The sequence below is a fragment of the Garra rufa genome, chromosome 4 (assembly GCF_049309525.1).
Source record: "Garra rufa chromosome 4, GarRuf1.0, whole genome shotgun sequence".
NCBI classification, from domain to species: domain Eukaryota; kingdom Metazoa; phylum Chordata; class Actinopteri; order Cypriniformes; family Cyprinidae; genus Garra; species Garra rufa.
Window position 1 is genome coordinate 47,775,859 of NC_133364.1, and position 23,624 is coordinate 47,799,482.

Below are 23,624 nucleotides of genomic sequence, written 5' to 3' on the forward strand. Positions count from 1 at the left end.
ATGCTTAGAAAAAAACATTACTGGGGTGCATCTTGAGACAAAACAAAGGCACTGATATATTTTAAAATCAATCAGTGCAATTTTATTTCAGTTGAAACAACTCAGACTTACATTTTAGTCTAGGACTAGGCTTAAGCCTTGTCTGCGAAACCGGGCCTAAGGGTTTTTCTATGTATGAAACTCTTCCCACACTGATCACATTCATGCGGTCTCTTTCCAGAGTGAGTTTTCATGTGGACGTTAAGGGTTTTTTTCTGTGTAAAACTCTTTGCACACTGAGTGCATATGAATGGCTTCTTTTCAATGTGAGTTTTCATGTGGATTTTAAGGCTTTCTTTACGATTGAAAATTTCTCCACACAGTTGGCAGGTGATAGAGCTCTCTCCAATAGGAGTTACCGAGTGGGGATTGAGGTTTGTAGTTTGTGTTTTTTGAGGGTTTTTTGGTGAGGAATTCTCTTCAATTTGAAAGCAACCAATTGGTTTATCTTCGATATTGAAATCGTGATATTTCTCATTTTGATCTTTCTCTTCTGTTTCCTTCAGTTCTTGACTCTCCTCTTTCAGTGCCATCAGGTCTGAGGTAAAAATAAAAAAAAATATTAGTTAACACCAGTTCTAAGGGCACAAAGCAACAGACATAAACATTTAGACTAGTGCTAACAATAGAGTAAAAGAAACTTTTCAGTAATTAAAGGGATAGTTCACCCAAAAATGAAAATTTGATGTTTATCTGCTTACCACCAGGGCATCCAAGATGTAGGTGACTGTTTCTTCAACAGAATACAAACAAATATTTTTAACAAAAACCGGTGCAGTCTGCCAGCCAAATAATGGACGTGAATGGGCACCAGACCTTTAAAAGCAAACAAAAACATGCACAGACAAATCCAAATTACACCCTGCGACTCGTGACGATACACTGATGTCCTAAGACACGAAAAGATCTGTGTTTGCGAGAAACGGAACAGTATTTATATCATTTTTTTACCTTTGATACACAGCCACGTAACATGTGAACACACTCTGGCGTAGTATATGCAAACGCTGTAAGGGGAAATCAGTGAAAAGTCCCGGATGAGTTTGCGCAAGCAAACGTAATCTTTTAGCTTTAAATGGGTTTGAACAATCAGGATAAGCGCAAGTAATTACCATTTTGAATAGCCGCTATACCCACAATCTCTGTGCTCTGTGTAAACAATGAGTGTTGTATTCATGCGACAGATCGCTTACGGTGTTTGCGTAGACTACTCCAGAGCGCGTTCACGTGTCACGAGCCTGATGCTAAACTCGATGTGGCTGTGTATCAAAGGTAAAAAAATTATATAAATCCTGTTCAGTTTCTCGCAAAAACCGATCGTATACGCTTTATTTTATAAACACATTAAGTAATGACGTTTAAAAAAAGTCAAATTTTGCGTTTGACAATGAACACATTCGCAACCATGCTTTGAACGGCCCTGATCGCAACACACAGCTGTACAGTAGTTCAAAATAATGTGGACAAATTGATGAAACACATTTAGACATTCAGAAAAACATTCCCCTCCCTCCTGTTGGACTTTCAAATAGTCCTCTGCATGTTCAAAAATGGTTCAGGAGTCAATCTATCAAAATTTAAAAGTTTTATTCAAGCTCAGCAAATAGGAGAAATCAAGAGCAAAAACAGCGCTGGAGAAGAACTCTGTCCTTCCGAGTTCTTCTGAATTCTCTTTCAGAAAACAGTCCCTTATATGAGTTCATCACTCTTCCGTGTATCTTCTGCTGGTGTCTTCAGCAGACGTTTCCTGCAAGCACATCCTGTTTAGGCTTTCAACAGTATTTTTGCAGATCAAAACAGGAAGCTCTATCTTCAGCAGTCTGCAACATTTTCTCTGCCCTGCACTTTATATCTCGATTAACCCTTTGAGACAGTTTCACAGTAATTAGCACTCTATAGTTTAATTATTAAAGCTTTCTTATGCAAATGGAAAATATATAAAACATATTCAAACTGAAAAGTACCACAAATCCCTCTCTTGGCCTCTGAAAGAGGCCACACAATAAAAATGCACAGAAATATACAACCAAAAGAGAAAAAAGAAAAGATAAGACACATGATAAAAAAATTTCTTTTTTTTTTCTACAATGCTGCAACACAAATCATTTAAAACAGTTTGGAGTCTGTCATGCCAAATGCTAAAGCCACCACCACGTCCAAAGGTCCATGAAATCAAAACCCATGAAAACAGTCTCATAAACCCAGTGTTCATCCTAGAGCTTAATTTTTTATTTTCTTATTTTTTATGTATTTATTTATGCATTTAGTAATATTATTATTAATTTTTACAGCTTCAAGCAGCCAATTTAAATTTTGCAATATCATCACATAGTCTCAGATGGTTACTGAAAGCACATCTCCATCAACTGACTATAAAAGGTATTTTCTCCCCAGGGCTGTGATCCCTGGCACAATTGCATCAAATTGTGGACCCTGGTCGCAATCAAAAGCAAGCCATCAAGGAATGCGGTGTCTGGTGGACAGTGTAGGAGGAGCTCATATTCTCAAAGGCAGACTGCCTGCTGTAACTTCGTACAGTTCCCCTGATGCTTTAGGCCTATTAAGCATCTGCTCAACTCCACAACAGTCTCACATATAACACCTCCCATCTCGGGCAGGTGCCCAGTGGCGGTGAATCCCTGCCTTAGGTTGCCCTCCGCTTGGCCAAAAGAGGATCTTACCCGTCATCGAGAAATCACCTCATTAACACTGGTAACCGCTCTTTCCCATTGGATATCCCAAACAGTGTTCTTACAGAATTTGGTGTTTTCTTGCAGTTTAGGAAAGGTGCATTCAAGAACCATGAGAGCCATTGAGACTTCCTACTGACAATAAAATATGGGTGTGAATCATCATGTGGAGATCAGTTTTGAAATTTTAAACTATAGTAAAAGTAGTCCTACATCCGATTGCCTGTAAATATAATTTTTTCTTATTTTCACTACATTTACAGCTTTAGCCATGGTGGAGGCCAGCATGTGACAAACAAACTGTCCTATTGCAGTCAAACAGAGAGAAGCAATGAATAAGTATATTTTGAATCACGGCATTGCCTTACTTACTGGTATACATCAACATTCTACTCTAGTCAACATTGCATGCATGTAAAATTCAAAAGGTAAAATTCCCTATATTACCAGTGTGCTCAGACAGGACTGGGCCGGAAAAAAAAAACCCTTTGGGAAAAGATACCCAGCCGGACCCCTAATTTTAGCAAATGGGCGTCCACAACATGTCAGCCTGAGGCAGTCACACTGAAAGCATCTAAGTTAACATTTCTACACATTCCTTATAGGCTCAAAACATCTATTTAACATCTCTATATAACACACAATATATGATGAATCAGCATCTGCAAAAAAGCACAGTTAATAGAGAGAGAGAGAGAGAGAGAGAGTTCACAAGCTACATTCCTCCTCCTCTTCTTCTTCTTCTGGGGATATCAACAAAGTCATTGTGTAAGGGGGCGGAGCTGTTACTATCACCCGGTTACACAATGACCGGATGCACGGAATGCAGCAGCATCCACAAGTTACCACTATAGCCACAAAAGTAGCGAGAGAGACTAGAATGGATGTTATCATGGTTTTATATTTTCCAAACACATTGGTTAGCCAATCATCAAAGGGGTTATCTATACCAGAGTGTTCTGCCATAGTTTTAGAGAGAGTTTTCAGTCCCTCCAGGGCCCGCGTTACTGACCCATCTGGAGCGGTATTGTTTGGGATAAACGTACAACAAAAATCTTGGAACATTGCGCAAACGCCCCCACTCTGGCTAAGGAGCATATCGAGCGCCATTCTATTTTGTATGGCCATCAGGGAAGTCGGAGCCAATTGTTCTGATAGGCCTTCTACTGCGTCTCTAGTCAAATTAGCCAATCTCATTACGTTATAATGAACGTAGTTTATTCTATCCACATTTTATTTGGAGTAACAGGGAAGAGTGCTGCTATGATTGGGATGTTCTCAAACCCGGCCTCAATTTGATCTGCCAATTTGTACTCATCCGGCACCCCCCGGGGAACTCCTATCGAGTCTATGTAGGTTGGAGAGTTAATGGATAGGTCGAATGTTCCCGCTTCTCTTTTCCTCCTACCTTTTTCCACGTCTTGTGCTATTCCTTTCCTGCCAATTAATGCCAATGGCGCTGCTAACCTAACCGTCGCGCATGTTCCTACAGTTAATTTCCCTTTTATTCTCACGAACAGCCTCCTATGCCCGCAGTAATAGTATAATCCCCCTCGCGCCCACGGTCCAATTACATCCTCAGCATTCTGAATGACCTCACTGCACCAAGCAGGATCAATATGTCCCACCTTAAACCTAGGATCAAAGGCGCTAAAGTTAAAACACGTAAAGTTCCCCGAGTCTGCAGAGAAGGGACCTGTTTTTGTTTGATTACTTATTGGAGGGAATATTTCTGCTAAAGTGTCACATCCTTCGGGCTTGGCTTCCCGGGTAATACTCATCATACAGCCATACCCCACTTTGTCAGTCTTTATCAACGGAGCTGGTTCTATCCTAAGGGTGGGTCTAGCTCTTGCACATGCAACACACTCCGTCATCTGTACTGCCCGGGCAGCGGATATTATCCATTCTAACCACAAATTGGACTCCCCATATCCCGTAGCTTTCTCTATTAAATCCTCAGGGGTCAATTTTGTGTAATCCATTTCAATAACTACCTTATTTCCCCTTACCTCTTTGCTATAATCCTTTACTATAGTTTCCATTGTAGTATTTTCTACTGGTTCCACTAGGTTAATCTTTACCAACCCTAGTGGATCCTTCCCATCCACTTCATAACATCACACAAATCGAACGTATAGGATGTGGTCAACCCTCTGGTATAATTCAACTCGATCCCTCCATATTTCTTTAAACACGGATCTTTTCTCTCGTCTCCATTTTGCAGGGTCTCACTTCTTACAGCTCTCACATGTCTAGTAAGTGTTTTATTCTTTCCGTGACTCCCTTCCTTCTGATTCCTTTCTATTCCCAGAATTATTCCCACTATTATCAAGGCTATCACTCCTATGACCCCCATAAGTTTCCAATTCTCCCACAATTTCACTCTCATGATTCTCTTCTCCCTGTACCTGGACTGAAGCTAATTTCACGCTGGACAATTTTACGTCTTCTTCCGAGTTGCACCTTGGAAATGGGAAAATGGGTACTTTACTCCAATCTATTTTCCCTGTCCAGGACATACGTTGTCTCTCACAATGAGTATAAACAAAAACGATAATAGATACAAAAACACACTGTTACACTAGCCAATATAGTAAATAAAAGAGAACAATAATAGACACAAAAAACACACTAATCAATATGGTAAATAGAAATCACTATGTTTGAACCTCTAAAAGTTTTCTCAATAATGTGAAGGACTTTACAGAACTCCAACTTGTCCAAACCACACCCCAGCCGGGGTATAGATAATTTGGTGATGCCTAGCCTGTCACACCACACTCTCATGCAGCTTAAACTGTTCTCAAAATCCTCATAGGTGGGTAAATCCCTGGCAAATGTTTTTGTGACTAGGTGAAAAACGATCCTATCTATTTCGTGTGTTACGGCACAGTCACCTTTTGTCTTCTCTTGGGCCCACACCTTTTCAACCCCGTACCTTTCCCTGAATTTCCTTGCTATGCCTGCTCCAAATGCACAGTCTGCACTGATGCAATGAGCTACTGGCTCACCTTTAGGGGCTGTGAATAAATCCCCAGTCTTATGGACCACTTGCAGGGCTTGCAGATTATTTTGTGATGGTTGGAAATTCTCTTTTGGGTCTTCTCCTGTATGTGTATGTGTTTGTGTGTCACCTGTATTTTGTGTGTCACCTGTATCCTCCCTCTCTTGGACCTGTGAAGCCAGGTCCACTCTGGTGTCCTCCAAGGATCTGGACGGCTGATCCGCAGGACAACACTGGCTCAGGTGGTACCACGTATCACCTTTTCCTGCAAGACTAACACAGTGAGAAGTGTGTGCGGTTACCTTTAGTGGAGCAGTCCAACGATGTTCTCTCCATTTGCTCTCGATTGTTTGAAGCAATATGTCAATTTGATCTGTGCACAGATTTTAGCCAATTCACGAATTTGTGTTCTGGGGCAGCAAATGTCAAAACTCAGGGAGAAGGGACGTCACATCTGGCTCTGTTTATGGCCATATCTGCATCCTCATTCAACGGTAGGTCAATTCTTTGGGAATGACCAGTGCACTTAACAATAGCCACTTTGCTAGGTAGCGTGGTGGCTTCTGGAGAGCTCTCTCGCTTCTTCTCATGAGTAATTGGCCGGCCGGACGAGGTTGTGAATCCACATCTGACCCACACAGGCAGCTCCACATGGGCTGCGGAAACTGCGTATGCAGAATCAGAGTAGATATTTGCTGTTTTACCCTCAGAGTGTCTCAATGCATTGATCAAGGCTAACAGTTCTGCTTTCTGTGCTGATTGTTTCCCCACTAGGGGCTCCGCCTTTACTGTCACAAATTTGTCACCCTGCAATTCAACCACAGCAAATCCTGCCTTCAATGTTCCACCATCTGCTCTGTGACAGCTACCAACAGTAAAAAGCGTGATAGGGTTGTCTGTTTCAGGAAGTGGGCTATGGGTTTGCCTCTCGTTGCTGGTGGCAGTCTCTGGCCAGATGGTCCTTTCCCCTACATATGTAACACCTTCTTTGGCCCTCTGAAGAGCAGTTGGATGCCCAGTGACCTACCCCTCCACATCTGAAACATGTGTCACCATTTACACGACCCCCTCTACTTCTACCCCCACGGCCCCTACCTCCATTCCATTGTTGCTGTTTGGGGTATTGTGGAACATAGTCATGGTATTTTACAGAAGTAGGCTGTTGTTGATGCATCTGTTTCGACTCTCTATCTTTAGCTGACTTCCTCTCCTCGACTTGCAGTCTCAGAAGCTCCTTCTGCAGCTTCAACAGCTCACTTCTTTCTTTCTCTACTCTCTCTACTGCTTTGTCAATAAAATGTACTGCGTACCTTTTCCACTTAGCATCATCACTGCCAGGTACCTCAGGAGACTGTTCCATGGCCTTGGTCACGCCAGCTGGTGCTCCTTGTAGCACTGTTGCCCTGAAAATTCTATTAGTGACAGTATTAGACATAGGATTTTCATCTAACTTTTTTTCTCTTGTTGCGTGTGTTCGCCTTTGCAATAAACCCACTTCCTCTTTTCTGTCTCTCTGCGCTTCCTGTGCTCTTTTTCTTTTACCCCTACTTTCTGAAACAGAGAACCCTTTTTTTTTCATACAATCATCACCAAAATGCTCAATCATTTCATGTTTACAAATTTCCAATTCTAGCATGCCTGTTTTCATATCTTTTGGATCAGTTTGGGTTTTTACAATTTCAATCATTTCATCCCACTGTTGTCCAATAGTGGGACAGTCATATTCCGTACATTCCCTGTCAAATTCACCCTCCATGACGTCTTTTATGGTCTGCGCGCTCCCTACTCTGTCCCTCGCTAGCGTCAGTCACGCTCTAATGCACCTAAACTGCCCCTAATCTAAAATACAGTAACTACAGCCAATTCCTTTTTTATAGTGAGAAGTCTCACTACCTCAGTCAGGGAGAGGTTTTTAAAGTTTTGGACAGCCAATTACTTTTTTATAGTGAGCAAACTCACTGCCTCAGTCGGGTAGGTCTTTAGATCTTACGCCAGCTCCACCCTCGTCAGGTCTGGAGTTCTGCAAGATCCCCGACTAAATTTAGGATCCTAAATATTTCCTCACACAGTATCCTCACACAGTATTTCTTTTCCTCACACAGTATTTCTTTTCCTCACACAGTATTTCTTTTCCTCACACAGTATTTCTTTTCCTCACACAGTATTTCTTTTCCTCACACAGTATTTCTTTTCCTCACACAGTATTTATTTTCCTCACACAGTATTTATTTTTCTTTTACTGTTGATTTCTCCACTGACACCAGAAAATAGTCCAAATTCAACACTTCATTTAGAATAATCAATCGCAGAATTTAATTAAAAAGGTTTCTGCTTACCTTTTGATTATGAGCCGGCTCTTTGTGTTGAATTCAGATATTTCCCTTTGTCTCAGAAAACTCTGTGAACCATCACGTCGGGGTCACCAAATTGTTGGACTTTCAAATAGTCCTCTGCATGTTCAAAAATGGTTCAGGAGTCAATCTATCAAAATTTAAAAGTTTTATTCAAGCTCAGCAAATAGGAGAAATCAAGAGCAAAAACAGCGCTGGAGAAGAACTCTGTCCTTCCGAGTTCTTCTGAATTCTCTTTCAGAAAACAGTCCCTTATATGAGTTCATCACTCTTCCGTGTATCTTCTGCTGGTGTCTTCAGCAGACGTTTCCTGCAAGCACATCCTGTTTAGGCTTTCAACAGTATTTTTGCAGATCAAAACAGGAAGCTCTATCTTCAGCAGTCTGCAACATTTTCTCTGCCCTGCACTTTATATCTCGATTAACCCTTTGAGACAGTTTCACAGTAATTAGCACTCTATAGTTTAATTATTAAAGCTTTCTTATGCAAATGGAAAATATATAAAACATATTCAAACTGAAAAGTACCACACTCCACACACAACTCTCATAGAACACCACACACATAAACCAGCCAAAATGCTTTACATTTCTTGAAATAATAACATCTGAACATTAAACATTGATTGTCAGCCTTTATTCACCTGTTTCTTGTGGTTTCTCATAAAAATCCATAAAAGTAATTAGTGTAAATTACATCGCTAATGTCATAGAATAGCATAGATTAATAACAGCGGGGCATATTGTCACACAGTGTTAAAACGTTCCCCATCTGCGCGACTGGAATATAATGGGGGTTAGTGTCTTCTGGTGGTTTGCGAAACTGATAAATAACGAATTGGAGATTAAAATAATAGCATATTTGTCTCATTTTAAATGAATACTTAAAACGGAATAGAAAAGTGTACTGTTATAGTGTTCGTTTATTAAATGCAAGTTAAATTACAGTCGTTCTGTATGTGTAAATGGTGAGTTTTGTGTTGTCCAATCACATACTGTTACGTAATCACGTAGGGATTAGTTCGCTGTTTTGTTTATATTAGCCAGACGCCAGTATGCTGGCAGGCTCCGATGCTGATGGAAACCCATTTGCACTGGGCAAGAGCATTAATCCCGCTGTTGTAAGTCATATTTTACAAAGTAAAGTTCCTGAAACGGAATTACGTTGTTGTGTTTTGTCCTTCACGCCTCCACGAACATTAAACAACCGGGATCACAACAGTACTTTAGCCAGAAATTTACTTTTACTATGATAAAATAAATATTCAGCGATATCTTCAAAAGGCTTTTAAATTTTGGCGCGCTTTTTTCTCTCCATATGCTGCTATGGCAAGTAGGAAATTTGGTTAAGCTAGCATGTGTGGAAATATTTAAACCACAAGTGTTAAAACTAACCCCGCGTTAGTTTGTGCCCCGCGCTACACTACTGGGGTGCGGGAGATTGCGCAATCAAAAAGCAAGCCGACGCCACGGTCCTGACTGCAGCATCACTGTCTTTATTGGGTGTTCTTAGTGAATATTTGCATTTATTCACATATGACTGGATGTTGTGGACTCTCATGATTTTGGCTAATGCAGGACACTAATAGTGCACATTAGAGGGGATTTAGAAGTGGGTATACGCAAATCCGCCTGATAAAGAAGTGGGTATACGCCGTATACCTGCATATACCCTCCACTACACCACTGTTTGGTGTCCATTATATGGCTGACAGACTGCACCTGTTTTCGTAAAAAAATCTTCGTTTGTGTTTTTCTGAGAAACAAAGTCACCTACATCTTGGATGCCCTGGGGGTAAGCAGATAAACATCAAATTTTCATTTTTGGGTGAACTATCCCTTTAATCACATATTGATATAATATATATTGTCATAATTTCACAACAAACGTTAGAAGGGAACAAACAGGAACTTATACTTATAAAGGATAATAAACACAACAGTTGCGAGAAATCAAACAATCAAACTAAACAAGAACAGAAAGTGACCAAATATGAAAAAACAGGAACTGAAAATGAACAACATTGACAGTATAGGTTTCGCTTTAATGCTGCATTCCCAGCCTGGTCTCATTGTTTATAAAACATACTTTTTTCAATGTTTTGACTGATGTTCACTTATTACACTGTTTAAAGCAGTTTTTAATAAATTACTAATTTAGTAATGATAAATTTTATTTAATTGATAAATGATTTATATTTTTAGACCCCTTAGCCTAACCCCAAACATAGCCATTTTATAATGAATATAAAAATATCTACAGTATAAAAAAACACGATAGACAAGTGCAATCACAATAACTTTTTTTTTTTTTTGCAGTACCAAATATTTCAAATGACAATGCATTGCAGTCGCAGTCTTCTCTGACACAATAGTTTTATATGAGGTGCAGAGTTAAATGTAAGGGTGTTTTCTGTCTTCTGTGGTGCTGGACAATTTAATCAAATGAGTGAGTTCAGCTTTGAGAATGAAAACCAACCTGTTTGTTCTTCAGTATCTTCATGTTTGACTTCAATCCTCATGTCTTCACTCTCCTCTTTAATAAACGCCATCTTTATAATAGTGTGTCACGTGGATCTCAGCTGCCTCTTCAGGAGTTTTTCTGTCTTTGGACACTTTGTCCTGTTTAAGATGAGATTAATTAACAGAAAAAAAAACAAATACAAACTGCATTTTTAAATGCAGAAACAATCTCTAGGTGTGTCTCAATCAGTTCTAGTTCAGTTGTCAGCACAGAAACCCTAGCATTCAAATTAATAAAATAACTCAAATTATATAACCTAAAATGCTACCGTTTGTATTAGTATGTACTGTTATGTAGGTTACATTAATACATTCACGTTCATAAAAACATTTGCTATTGATTTATAAAAGTTGTCATCACAGGTGTCACATGCTCGTTGTTTTGAGCAGCAGGAGTCGTCAGTGAGCTCTGATTCGAGTGATTCAAAACAGTGAATCATTTTGCGATGCGATTGATTCAGTTTCTGAGTGAATGAAACTAAACGTTTCTGTTACTCCTGTGCACATGCTGTTTACACGCACAAAATAAACTTCATTAATATCACTGAATAAGTCTTCGCAGTGTTACATTGGTTAAAATTCTGTACACATTTATATATAAATCTCTAAATGAGTTTTATTTATTTAAACACCATAAATGAATAAAAGCACACACCTTCTTTCAAGCGCAACACAGATGCAGGAATGTGGCGCAGCCTTATGACGTCACATCGCCAGACCAAAATAAAAGTCTTGAAGCGTTTCTCCCTTGCTGAGAAAAAAAAACCCTATAGCAGAGTATTCATAATATTTAAAATAAATATAAAACAACTTTAATCTGATTAACTAATGCAATTTTATTTGTAAAGTTTTGCATTTTAATGAACTTATTACAATAAAAACAAACAATCTGCAAGTGTTCAATGTACAATACAGTTTAGGGTTACCACTTTTAATAGGAAAAAATAAGGGACGCATACTGCAGTAGGGGCCACATCCCTTGGGGACCAAGACCACAGTGATCACAGGCCCAATGGCATGGCAGTGGTGGTCTTTTATTGAAATCTGTGTAAACAGATGCAGTAAGTCTTTCTTTTTTTCTTTTTTTTACAACTCAACAGACTTCTCTAATGATCATATGAATTAACTTAATTTAAAAGGGTGGTATTGATAACAGATTTCGGCTAAAATATTTGTCATTATTTGCAGTAACACCCATCCAAACATGGAAACAGCACATACATAAACTAGCTACAAACATTAGCTAGTTAAGTTTTAATATAGCCTATTTCTAATTTTAAAATATGGAACGTTGCAATTTACTTGTTTATTACCTTTACATGGGTATTATGTTGTTTATTAATGTATTAAATGTGTCTGACTTATCCTTAACAAGCAAATCATAATATTACATTGGAATGTAATCCATGTACATTGTATTTACTGAATTTTAACAAATTACAATTTGTGACCCAGTGTGTGAAAACCAGGCCAAATCTAATTCTGAGATAAAGTTTGATTTTAGCCATTCATTTCACTGTGATTTCAGTTGTTGACATGGTTTTACTCAGTTAATATTAAATACATATATGTGACCCTGGACCACAAAACCAGTCTTAAGTCGATGGGGCATATTTGTAGTAATAACCAAAAATACATTGAATGGGTCTAAATTATTTTTATTTATTTTTTATTTTATGCCAAAAATCATTAGGAAATTAAGTAAAGATCATGTTCCATGAAGATTTGTGTAAAATTCCTACTGTAAACATATCAAAATGTAATTTTTGATTAGTAATATGCATTGTTAAGAACTTAATTATGACAAATTTAAAGGTGATTTTCTCAGTATTTAGATTTTTTGCACCCTCAGATTCCCGATTTTCAAACAGATGTATCTCGACCAAATACTGCCCTATCCTAACAAACCATACATCAATAGAAAGCTTATTTATTGAGCTTCTATATAGTGCATACATAATAGTTTTGTAAAATTTTACCTTATGACTGGTTTTGTGGTCCAGGGTCAAATATTTTTATTATTTTCACAGACTGTTCTTTATTTCATGGAGAAAACAGTAATTACAAAAAACAAAAAAAAAAAACAAAAAAAAAAAAAACTCCAGCTAGGTTTTGACAGTCTGGTGTACATTTTTAACATTATTTAGCAACTAACCTAAATATTGTTGTTAATAATTATACTGTCATTGCAATGTCTGCTTCGGGAGAGACTTGGAGTATGAAGAACTGTCTGACTGTGCTTTGATTTTTGTTAGCTCTGTCATTGCGGAAATGATGCTCAATGGAGGCATTTTGTCACACGACATTTTTTATATTTTACTCTCTGCTAACACTTGGCCGACTCTGCTTAAAAGACTCGCCCTTTTCACTGGACAGTTAAAAAGACCAATCAAACTAACGATGACATCAAGTATTACCCAATCAAAAGTAGCAAAGGAGGCATCTTCATAAAATGCTTGTGGGATGATTTGCATGAGACAAATCCCGTCTCGTATTGATTTAAAATGGGTGATAATCTGGTCCTTTCCCTGGAGCTGAACATTCAAAACATTGAGCATCTCTGTTACATCCACAAGGAAAGCCAGGTCAGAGAGCCATTTCTTATCAGTGGGCACTTGAATATTACCATCCTTGCTTTCCTGAAAAACTCTGAAAAAATCTCCGAAGAACTTTTCCTCTGCTGAGCCGTCTGACCTCCTGGTGGTACAACACATGACCATATTGCGCATCCATCTCTTCCATCAGTGCCTTGAACTGTCGGTGAGAAAGCGCCTTGGAGCGAATATTGTTAACAATTTTGACGACGTCACGCATCACATCCACAAGCCCGACAGATTTAGCCCATAGTTGTTCTTGATGTAAAATGCAGTGGTACCTAACAACTTTTCCTCCACATTCACTGACTTTCTGAGACACTGATGTAGCACGGCCAGATTTCCTCCCTACCATTGCCGGCGCTCCGTCAGCTGTAGTGCCAGCCATCTTCTCCCACTTTAATTCATTTTTTTCCAACACTCTCTCAACAGCAAAAAAGAGATCTTGTCCTTTAGTAGTACCAGAAAGGGTCTCAATGCCAGCCAACTCTTGTGTCACTTCAAAAGTTTAATTTACTCCACACAAAAATACAAACAGCTGTGCGGAATCGGATATGTCGGTGCTGTCGTCGAAGGCTATTGAATAGGCAGAGAACGCACTTGCCTTTGTCTTGATTTGCTCGCCGATGTCTTGAGCCATGTCCTCTATATGCGTCGGGTGACAGTATTTCTTGACAGGCTAATTTGTGAGAACATTCGCTTCTGCAGCCACTGCAAGACATTCCTTGACGAACTCTCCAGCAGCGAAGGCTCTTCCACTTTTAGCAATTAGAGAGGAAATCTGATAACTGGCCCGTGTGGCGCTTTCTTGTGCTGTTGAAGGACGTAGCAGCGCGCTCTGTTCGAGTCGAAGTTTAGCAAGCAGCTTGTTAGCCTTCTGTTTTCACGCCTCGCCGCTGTACTTTGAGAAAGCTGCAGAATGTTTTGTTTCATAATGACGACGGATATTGCACTCTTTTAAAACAGCAACCAACTGGTTGCAAACTAGACATAGTTAATTAAAAACTCGTCTTGCCAAACTTTTTTAAAATTTCTCTTGTCTGTATGCCACCGACTTGATTTCTCCATTATTGCGTTTGTTAATTTGTTGACGTTAATTGACGTGGATTGTCGCAAAGCAGGCGGTGCTGCACCTTGAATTGCGCATGCACGAAAAAAAATCTAATTAATTTACATTTAATTTAAACATTTAATATCAGTTTACTCTTTTGTAGTTCAACAATAAAACAAACAAAAATGTTATGTCAAACTACACATGACGATCTGTGTCGAAGGCAGTTGTATATAATAACTGTGTCAGGATATGTCTGTGTTCTGTTCTGTTCTCCTAGTGTTTTTTCCCCTATGTTTATAGCTAATATGGTTTAGTCCTTGTCTCCCCCTTTTGGTTATGTTCATTTAGTTCAGTCATGCCCATATTTGTATTTCCCCCTCGTTATCTTGTTATCTTGTTTGTGACCACGCCCCCGTTTCAGTATATTTAAGAGTCTGTGTGTGCACTCCCCATTTGTCCGTCAATGATACTGTTACTTCTGTTTGCTTGGTTTCATGTGCTTGTCTCCTGCTCCCGGTTTTGTTTATTTGTTATCTTCAATAAACTTTATTCGTTCACCTACTCCGGTTCTCCTCATCCATCTCCACTCCACAACCCAGCCTGATCGTGACAGATTGACGGACCAAACAAGAAGATGAACCGGGCTGAGGACCAGCTCTGGAACCTCCAGCAACGTGAGCGTTCGCTGGAGGAATATGTGGTGGAATTTTTGAGCATTTACCATCTGGTGGGATGGAGTGACAAGATGGTGAATGCATGTTTCCAGATGGGACTAAAAGATGATAGGTTGTTTAATTTGATTACTCCTGGTGATTGCTACCGTCCCGTAGCAGATTTCCTAAATTTTGTTCTCGATTTGTGTAATTCCTCGTTCCAAGTTATGGTGGAGGATGGTAATCCTCCTCCCATCTGGAAACATGCAACAGTCACCCCATCTCACCAAAAGCCAGAACCCTCCGCATATCACTCCAGCGACCTCACCCCCTCCTTGCCTCCCACGTGTCCCCAAGTCCTCCTAAGCCCCACGTTGGTCCTCAGCCCAGTATCTCAGGCTTCCTCTCCGTGCTCAAGCCCGTCAGACACCACGCCAGCGTCAGCTCCCAAAATGGCCGCCACGTCAGTGCATAAGATGGCCGCCGCGTCAGCTCACAAAATGGCTGCCACGCCAGATTCTGCAAGCAAGATGGCCGCCACGCCAGAATCTGCAAGCAAGATGGCCGCCACGCCAGATTCTGCAAGCAAGATGGCTGCCACGCCAGATTCTGCAAGCAAGATGGCCGCCGTTGCGGAGTTCCCGGCCAAGATGGCAGTCAAGCCTGAGTTCCCGGTCAAGATGGCCGCCGTTCCAGAGTTCCCGGCCAAGATGGCCGCCGTTCCTGAATCCTCGGCCAAGATGGCCGCCGGTGCTGAGTTCCCGGCCAAGATGGCCGCTGGTGCTGAGTTCCCGGCAAAGATGGCCGCTGGTGCTGAGTTCCCGGCCAAGATGGCCGCTGGTGCTGAGTTCCCGGCCAAGATGGCCGCCAAGCCTGAGTACCCGGTCAAGATGGCCACCGTTCCTGAGTTCACGGCCAAGATGGCCACCGTTCCTGAGTTCACGGCCAAGATGGCCGCCGTTCCTGAACCTTCGGCCAAGATGGCCGCCAAGCCTGAAACCCCGGCCAAGATGGCCACCAAGCCTGAGTCTGCACCCAAGATGGCGACTGCCAAGTCAAAGTCTCCGCTGGTTCCGCCCAGCCTTCCAGAGTCTCCGCTGGTTTCGCCCAGCCCTCCAGTGACTGCGCCGCCAGAGCGCCCTCCAGTGACCGCTCGCCCAGAGCCTGCTCTTCCAGAGTCTCCGCTGGAGACGCCCAGCCCTCCAGAGTCTCCGCTGGGGTCGTCCAGTCCTCCAGAGCCCGCTCCTCAAGAGCGCCGTCCAGAGCCCGCTCCTCAAGAGCGCCGTCCAGAGCCCGCTCCTCAAGAGCGCCGTCCAGAACCCGCTCCTCAAGAGCGCCGTCCAGAGCCCGCTCTTCAAGAGCGCCGTCCAGAGCCCGCTCCTCAAGAGCGCCGTCCAGAACCCGCTCCTCAAGAGCGCCGTCCAGAACCCGCTCCTCAAGAGCGCCGTCCAGAGCCCGCTCCTCAAGAGCACCGTCCAGAACCCGCTCCTCAAGAGCGCCGTCCAGAGCCCGCTCCTCAAGAGCACCGTCCAGAACCCGCTCCTCAAGAGCGCCGTCCAGAGCCCGCTCTTCAAGAGCCTGCGTGCCCTCCAGAGCCGGAGCTGTCTCCAGCGTGCCCTCCAGAGCCGGAGCTGTCTCCAGCGCGCCCTCCAGAGCCAGAGCTCTCTCATGCGCGCCCTCCAGAGCCGGAGCTGTCTCCAGCACGTGCTCTCCTGTGTGGACTATACCCTAGGTTCCCCCAAGAAAATTTTTTGGGGGGGGGCTACTCCCCTGATCGGCCATGGCCACCTGGACTGTTTACCCGGCCATGGCCACCTGGACTGTTTACCCGGCCATGGCCACCTGGACTGTTTACTTGGCCATGGCTTCCTGAGCCTCCAGATCCGCCATGGCCTCCTGAACTATTGCTTCCAACTATTGCACTGTTGCAGTTGTGATCAAAGGTTTATTGTTATACTACAGTTATGAACAAGCTTGCTAGATTGAAGTTGTGCTATAATCTTTATGCTGGTATATTGTTAAAGTTTTGAACAAAGAATATGAGTAAATTGCAGTTCTGAACAGACTATATTGATATATTCTTGCAGTTGAGATGTTATATTTCTGCAGATATGTGAATAAATTATTAAAACACTCAAGCAAAACGTCACCGGACCCACTCATCGTTTTAATCATACACTAGATCTAATTACATCGCACAGACTTGATCCTACTGATATAGATGATGTACCTCAAAGCGATGATGTTACCGATCATTTCCTCGTATCGTGCATGCTGCGTATCACTGATGTTAACTATATAGCTCCGCGCTATCATCTGGGCAGAACTATTGTTCCTGCTACCAAAGATAGGTTCACAAATAACCTGCCTGATTTATCTCAACTGCTCTGTGCACCCATAAATAAACATAAACTAGACAAAATGACTAGAAACATAGGCACTATCTTCTCTAATACATTAGAAGCTGTTGCCCCAATCAAGCTAAAAAAGGTTAGAGAAAAACGTACTGTGCCATGGTACAACAGTAATACCCATTCTCTAAAAAAGAAACTCGTAATCTTGAGCGTAAATGGAGAAAAACTAACTTAGAAGTTTTTAAAATTGCATGGAAAAACAGTATGTCCAGCTATAGACGGGCTTTAAAAGCTGCTAGAGCAGAGTACATCCACCAACTCATAGAAAAAAAACCAAAACAATCCAAGGTTTTTATTTAGCACAGTGGCTAGATTAACAAATTTCAGCTGTCTAGGAAATATGGGATTAGTTTCCATTGTTATGCTGATGATACTCAACTATTTATTTCAACAAGACCAGATGAAACTTCTAACTTAGTAAAGCTAACAGAGTGTGTTAAAAATGTGAAAGACTGGATGACCAATAATTTTCTACTGTTAAATTCAGATAAGACCGAGATATTAGTTATTGGACCAAAAAACAGTACACAGAATCTCTTAAACTGCAACTTGCAACTAGATGGATGTACTGTTATTTCCTCTACAGTCAAAAATCTGGGTGTTATATTTGACAGCAACCTGTCTTTTGAAAATCATATTTCTCATGTTACAAAAACAGCATTCTTCCATCTTAGAAACATTGCTAAGCTACGGAACATGTTACCTGTTTCTGATGCAGAAAAGTTAGTTCATGCATTCATGACGTCTAGACTGGACTATTGTAATGCACTACTAGATGGTTGTCCTGCTTCTTCAATAAATAAGCTACAGGTAGTCCAAAATGCAGCTGCTAGAGTCCTTACCAGGTCAAGAAAATATGATCATATTACCCCAATTTTACAGTCTCTACACTGGCTACCTATTAGGTCCCGTATCACTTACAAAATACTACTTCTTACCTATAAGGCCCTTAATTGTTTAGCTCCTGCATACCTAACTAGTCTCCTACTACGCTACAATCCCTCACGCTCCCTAAGGTCGCAAAACTCTGGACTTTTAGGAGTACCTAGGATAGCAAAGTCCACTAAAGGAGGGAGAGCTTTCTCAAATTTGGCTCCCAAACTCTGGAATAGCCTTCCTGATAACGTTCGGGATTCAGACACACTCTCTATGTTTAAATCTAGATGAAAGACTCATCTCTTTAGCCAAGCATTCACATAATGCATCTCATAACATTGTACTTCAGTTACATCTGATCACATACAGATCAACATTCTTCAGCTTGGGCTAAACACATAATTTTTGCTTGGTTGGAACAGCAGCTACGCTAATTATTTCTTTATTTGTTTCTCTGTTCCTGCCACGGGATTCCCATCCCGTGGTAACTAGGAATTATACAAGATTCAGTCTGGATTCAGAATACCCAAGAAGAGATGATGCCAACCCCTCAGAGGACCGCCAATGCTGCCAGCCTTGAAACAACATACAGCTCTACACAAATTTTCTACAAGTTTGATTGCAACGCATAATCACTACACCATTATTATTTTTTATATTTATATCATATGTACATCGACTTAACATAAAGTAGTCACCACTAACAAGCTACTAAATATATTGTAGTAGCCTACATTTCTGTACAGCTGCTTTACAATGATTTGTATTGTGAAAAGCGCTATACAAATAAATTTGAATTGAATTTCAAATGACTTCCCAGCTGTCTTTTATAGCTTTTCAGACTAATTGTGTAAATATCTAGCTTGAAATATGAAATTATTGGGTATTTGCAATTAAAGAGCATGGGAAACAAACAACGGCACTTTATTTTTGTTGTATCACCATTCTCTCACTAGATTCTCTGTATAAGCATGCTCAGTGTTGAGTTTTGTGCTGATATTTACACACATTCCCGCACAAGTGTGCAAACTTGCTGGTCAACTACAAGAAATGTCTGACCTCTGTGATTGACAGCAAGGAATTTGCTATCAAGTACTAAGTCATGTTTTGTGAAGGGGTCAAATAATTTCACTCATTAAAATGCAAAATCAAAAACTCTTTTGAAATGCATTTTTGTTATTTTGTCTCTCATTGTTCAAATAAACCTACCATTAAAATTATAGACTGATCAATTCTTTGTCAGTGGGCAAATGTACAAAATCAGCAGGGGATCAAATTTATATATATATATATATATATATATATATATATATATATATATATATATATAGTACAGACCAAAAGTTTGGACACACCTTCTCATTCAAAGAGTTTTCTTTATGTTCATGACTATGAAAATGAAAATTGTAGAATCACACTGAAGGCATCAAAACTATGACACATGTGGAATTATATACATAACAAAAAAAGTGTGAAGCAACTGAAAATATGTTATATTCTAGGTTCTTCAAAGTAGCCACCTTTTGCTTTGATTACTGCTTTGCACACTCTTGGCATTCTCTTGATGTATATAATTGTGTATGTGTGTTAATACAGTAATTCATTAGATAACAATTAATAATGTTGAATACATTACAACAGCTATTGTAAATGTACATAATACCTATATAGAGAATGTGTTTACATAGTACATTTACACACATTTTTTATTTCGTACTTGTCAATTTAAAATTATTTCTAAATAAATGAAAGCAATGGTGACACCTGCTGGTTAAAAACAAGAATATGCCATTTAACAGCTTAAATTAGTGTGTGATAATGACAGGCATATTTTCCTGGGCAAATTTTCCAACTTTAAATGCATTTTTATAATTACCTATTAAATATGTTGTCCTTTCAGTCAAATAATTACATTCAACAAACCCTAAAACGTTTACAAAAAATATACAAATTATTACATTAAAAACTATTAAATTATTAAATTTACTACAGAGTAGCTACAAGCTTCAATACTACAAAAAGGGGGAAAAAAGATCATTATTGTGGATTATTGGTCATAGTATTGTAATAATGAAACAAAATGATGCATTAATCATGTTAAGGTCATTGTATGCATGCGCAGTTATAAACACTCATGAATTAGTCACATTTCCAGGGCTCTCAGAAGTGAAAGTCATAATAGTTATGTAAAGTAAACTGCAGCAAATAAATTCTTGTGTTTTCATTCGCCACAATAGCAAAAGAAAAAAAATCCATGATAGTGTTTCAGAGACTTTCCAAATAATGGGAAAAAGTAAATAAATAACAATAGGTTGATTAGTCAAAAGAGTGATTTACAGTCACTCCCTCAGCTTTTGTACAGAAACACTTGCAGTAGTGTTTTATGTATAAATGGCAAGATAAGAAAACACAAAGTATAGGTTTGTAAATGTACATTAATTTAAAAAACGAAAATATAATAGTTTCCATGCTAATAATTGTGTAAATGCACATAAAACACATCAGTGTGTAAAGGGGACTTTTATTTTGGTCTGGTGACGTCATAAAGCGGAGCCCCTAGCCCTGCATTTGTTGTGACTCGCCTGAAGAAAGGTTTGTGCTTTTTAAGTTTTTTAATCAATGCAAACTGTTGTCAATTTAAACGTTTTTACAATCTATGCAAAATAAACGAGTCAATCTTAAATATAACATTGTAATGCTTTGTTATTTTTGCGAGTAAAGTGCACTCTCATATTAATAACAGAAAATGTGCGACTCTTTTTGCTCCTTACATGTGAATCAATGCATGGTTCAAGTAGAAAGTCTGAGAAAATGCGAATCCCAATCATCTGAACCGAATCAGTGGTGAAATGATTCAGTGATTCGAATAGTTTGAATCGACTCATTCAGTGACAACAAACTAGAACAAACACAAACATGTGTAATGCTAACTTTCACAAACTGCAAATGTTTTCATGAAAGTGAAATCTATTAAATGTTATGTACAAATAATTGAATGCCAAAACTATATAATAAATGCCTAATATTAAATTTATTTTTGTTATATATATTTTAGTCTGGTCAGTTCTCATTAACTATTACTCTGAGTCCCTTACCAGTGAACTGACCGCTGTAGTGAGCACATAGAGATCTAGTTTGCATTTATTTTAGAAAATAATTAGCTTTCTGTTTATTACTCTTTTCTTAAACAAAAGTGTTCAAACACACAGAAAAACCCTCCTGAGTCAACTGAGATCCACGTGACACACTGTTATAAAGATGGTGTTTATTAAAGAGGAGAGTGAAGACATGAAGATTGAAGAGACGTTCAGAGTCAAACATGAAGGTACTGAAGAACAAACTAAGATGGAGTTTATTAAAGAGGAGAATGAAGACGTGAAGATTGAAGAAACATTGAAACATGAAGATACTGAGGAACAAACAAAGATGGAGTTTATTAAAGAGGAGAGTGAAGACATGAAGATTGAAGAGACGTTCAGAGTCAAACATGAAGATACTGAGGAACAAACAGGTTGGTTTTTATTCTCAAACCTCATTACAGAAATGAATAATATTTATATTTATGAATAATGTCACACAGGTGTAGAAATGTTTTGACATTTGACAGAAGTGTTGAGATCACATACTAACGCTGCCTTTAACAACAACAGTAACAATAAGGAATTAGCCTAAACCAATATATATATATATATATATATATATATACACTCTTAAAAAGGATGTGTTAAAAACAACACAGCCTGTGTTGTTTCTTAACACACCTTTGTGTCTAGTTAAGGACAACACATTTTGTGTTAGTTTTAACTCAACCAGTGTGTTATTCCAGCTAACACAGAAAATGTGTTGTTTTTTTCTACACACTATTGTGTTATAAACACACAATTTGTGTCAAGTATGTGTTATTTTTTAACAAATGTTGTATGCAATAAAGACACTGCAAACTAATGTATAGTTTAAACACAATTTATTAAACCTGCTATTAACAATTACATAAAAACTCAAAAAGGTAAAAAAAAAAAGAGGTAAACAATCACAATACAGTCATTTTAACATTTTAATAGTTCCTTGAGTGAAAAGTTGTTAATGATTTATAAAGTTTGTACTTTAAATAATAAAAAAAATGTGGTATTTGACAACCTCAATCAAGTATTAATCGTTTTATTAACATATTTTCATCTGCATACAAGTGATGGTGAGGGTCGTGAGATGAAGTCTCTCGTTTGTCTCCTGTCAGTAACTGCCACAAGCGCTTCAGGAGTGTCTTCCAGTCAAAGCTGCAAGAGTAAAATAAAGATACTGTTGTTATAGGCTACACATAGCGAATATTGTAAAATAGCGATAGCTAAAAAGGCAAGAAAATCTTAAACATCAGAGATTATGTTAGCGTTAGGGCAATTTGCACAATACATGGAACCACTAATGTTCATTTTCAAAGAGAAAGACGCGACGAACGAATGCATTTCCTCATGTGAAGCACTACAACGTGACAATGATTAATTAAAAGCGATTCTGTTCACAATTAATCTAACAAAAGAAACTATACAGCTTGTTAAAATAAGCTCCCACCGTCGAGATGTGCATTTTCCAGCACGATGGAGCACCGTGCCATAAGGCAAAAGTGATAACTATGTGGGTCGAGGACCAAAACGTTGACATTTTGGGTCCATGGCCTGGAAACTCCCCAAATCTTAAAACTTGTGGTCAATCCTCAAGAGGCGGGTGGACAAACAAAAACCCACTAATTCTGATAAACTCCAAGAAGTGATTATGAAAGAATGGGTTGCTATCAGTCAGGATTTGGCCCAGAAGTTGATTGAGAACATGCCCAGTCCAATTGGAGAGGTCCTGAAAAAGAAGGGCCAACACTGCAAATACTGACTCTTTGCATAAATGTCATGTAATTGTCGATAAAAGCCTTTGAAACGTATGAAGTGCTTGTAATCATATTTCAGTACATCACAGAAACAACTGAAACAAAGATCTAAAAGCAGTTTAGCAGCAAACTTTGTGAAAACTAATATTTGTGTCATTCTCAAAACGTTTGGCCACGACTGTACTTTTCATTTTGTCTGCATGTAATGCCTGATAAAGCTAACAGTCTCAGATGGAGCAGGTGAGTTCTCTCAGTCTGAGAGCCAAGTCTCGCTCTCAAGAGTCATCAGTTAAAATGTAGGCTGTTTTCTGTTATTTCATTTTTAATTTAGTGGTTTAAAGACTAGAGATAAAAGGTACTGCTGTCATAAACCCAGAGAGAAAGGCTGCATGGCTAGAAACTTCTGATCAACTGAATGTGCAAGTAGCAACTCATATTTTCATATTTTAAAAACAACGTAATTAAATCTTGGGCACAATACAGTTGGTCGCAGCCTAAGCTTTTATTAATTTTATTTATTATTTGTGGAAAAAAATGTCTATATACGTTTA

General features: G+C 39.4%; 1 pseudogene; it reads left to right on the forward strand.

The window, feature by feature from the left end:
• The window catches only part of LOC141332979 (uncharacterized), a 109,070-nt pseudogene that overhangs the window by 66,227 nt on the left and 19,219 nt on the right, over nucleotides 1–23,624 (forward strand).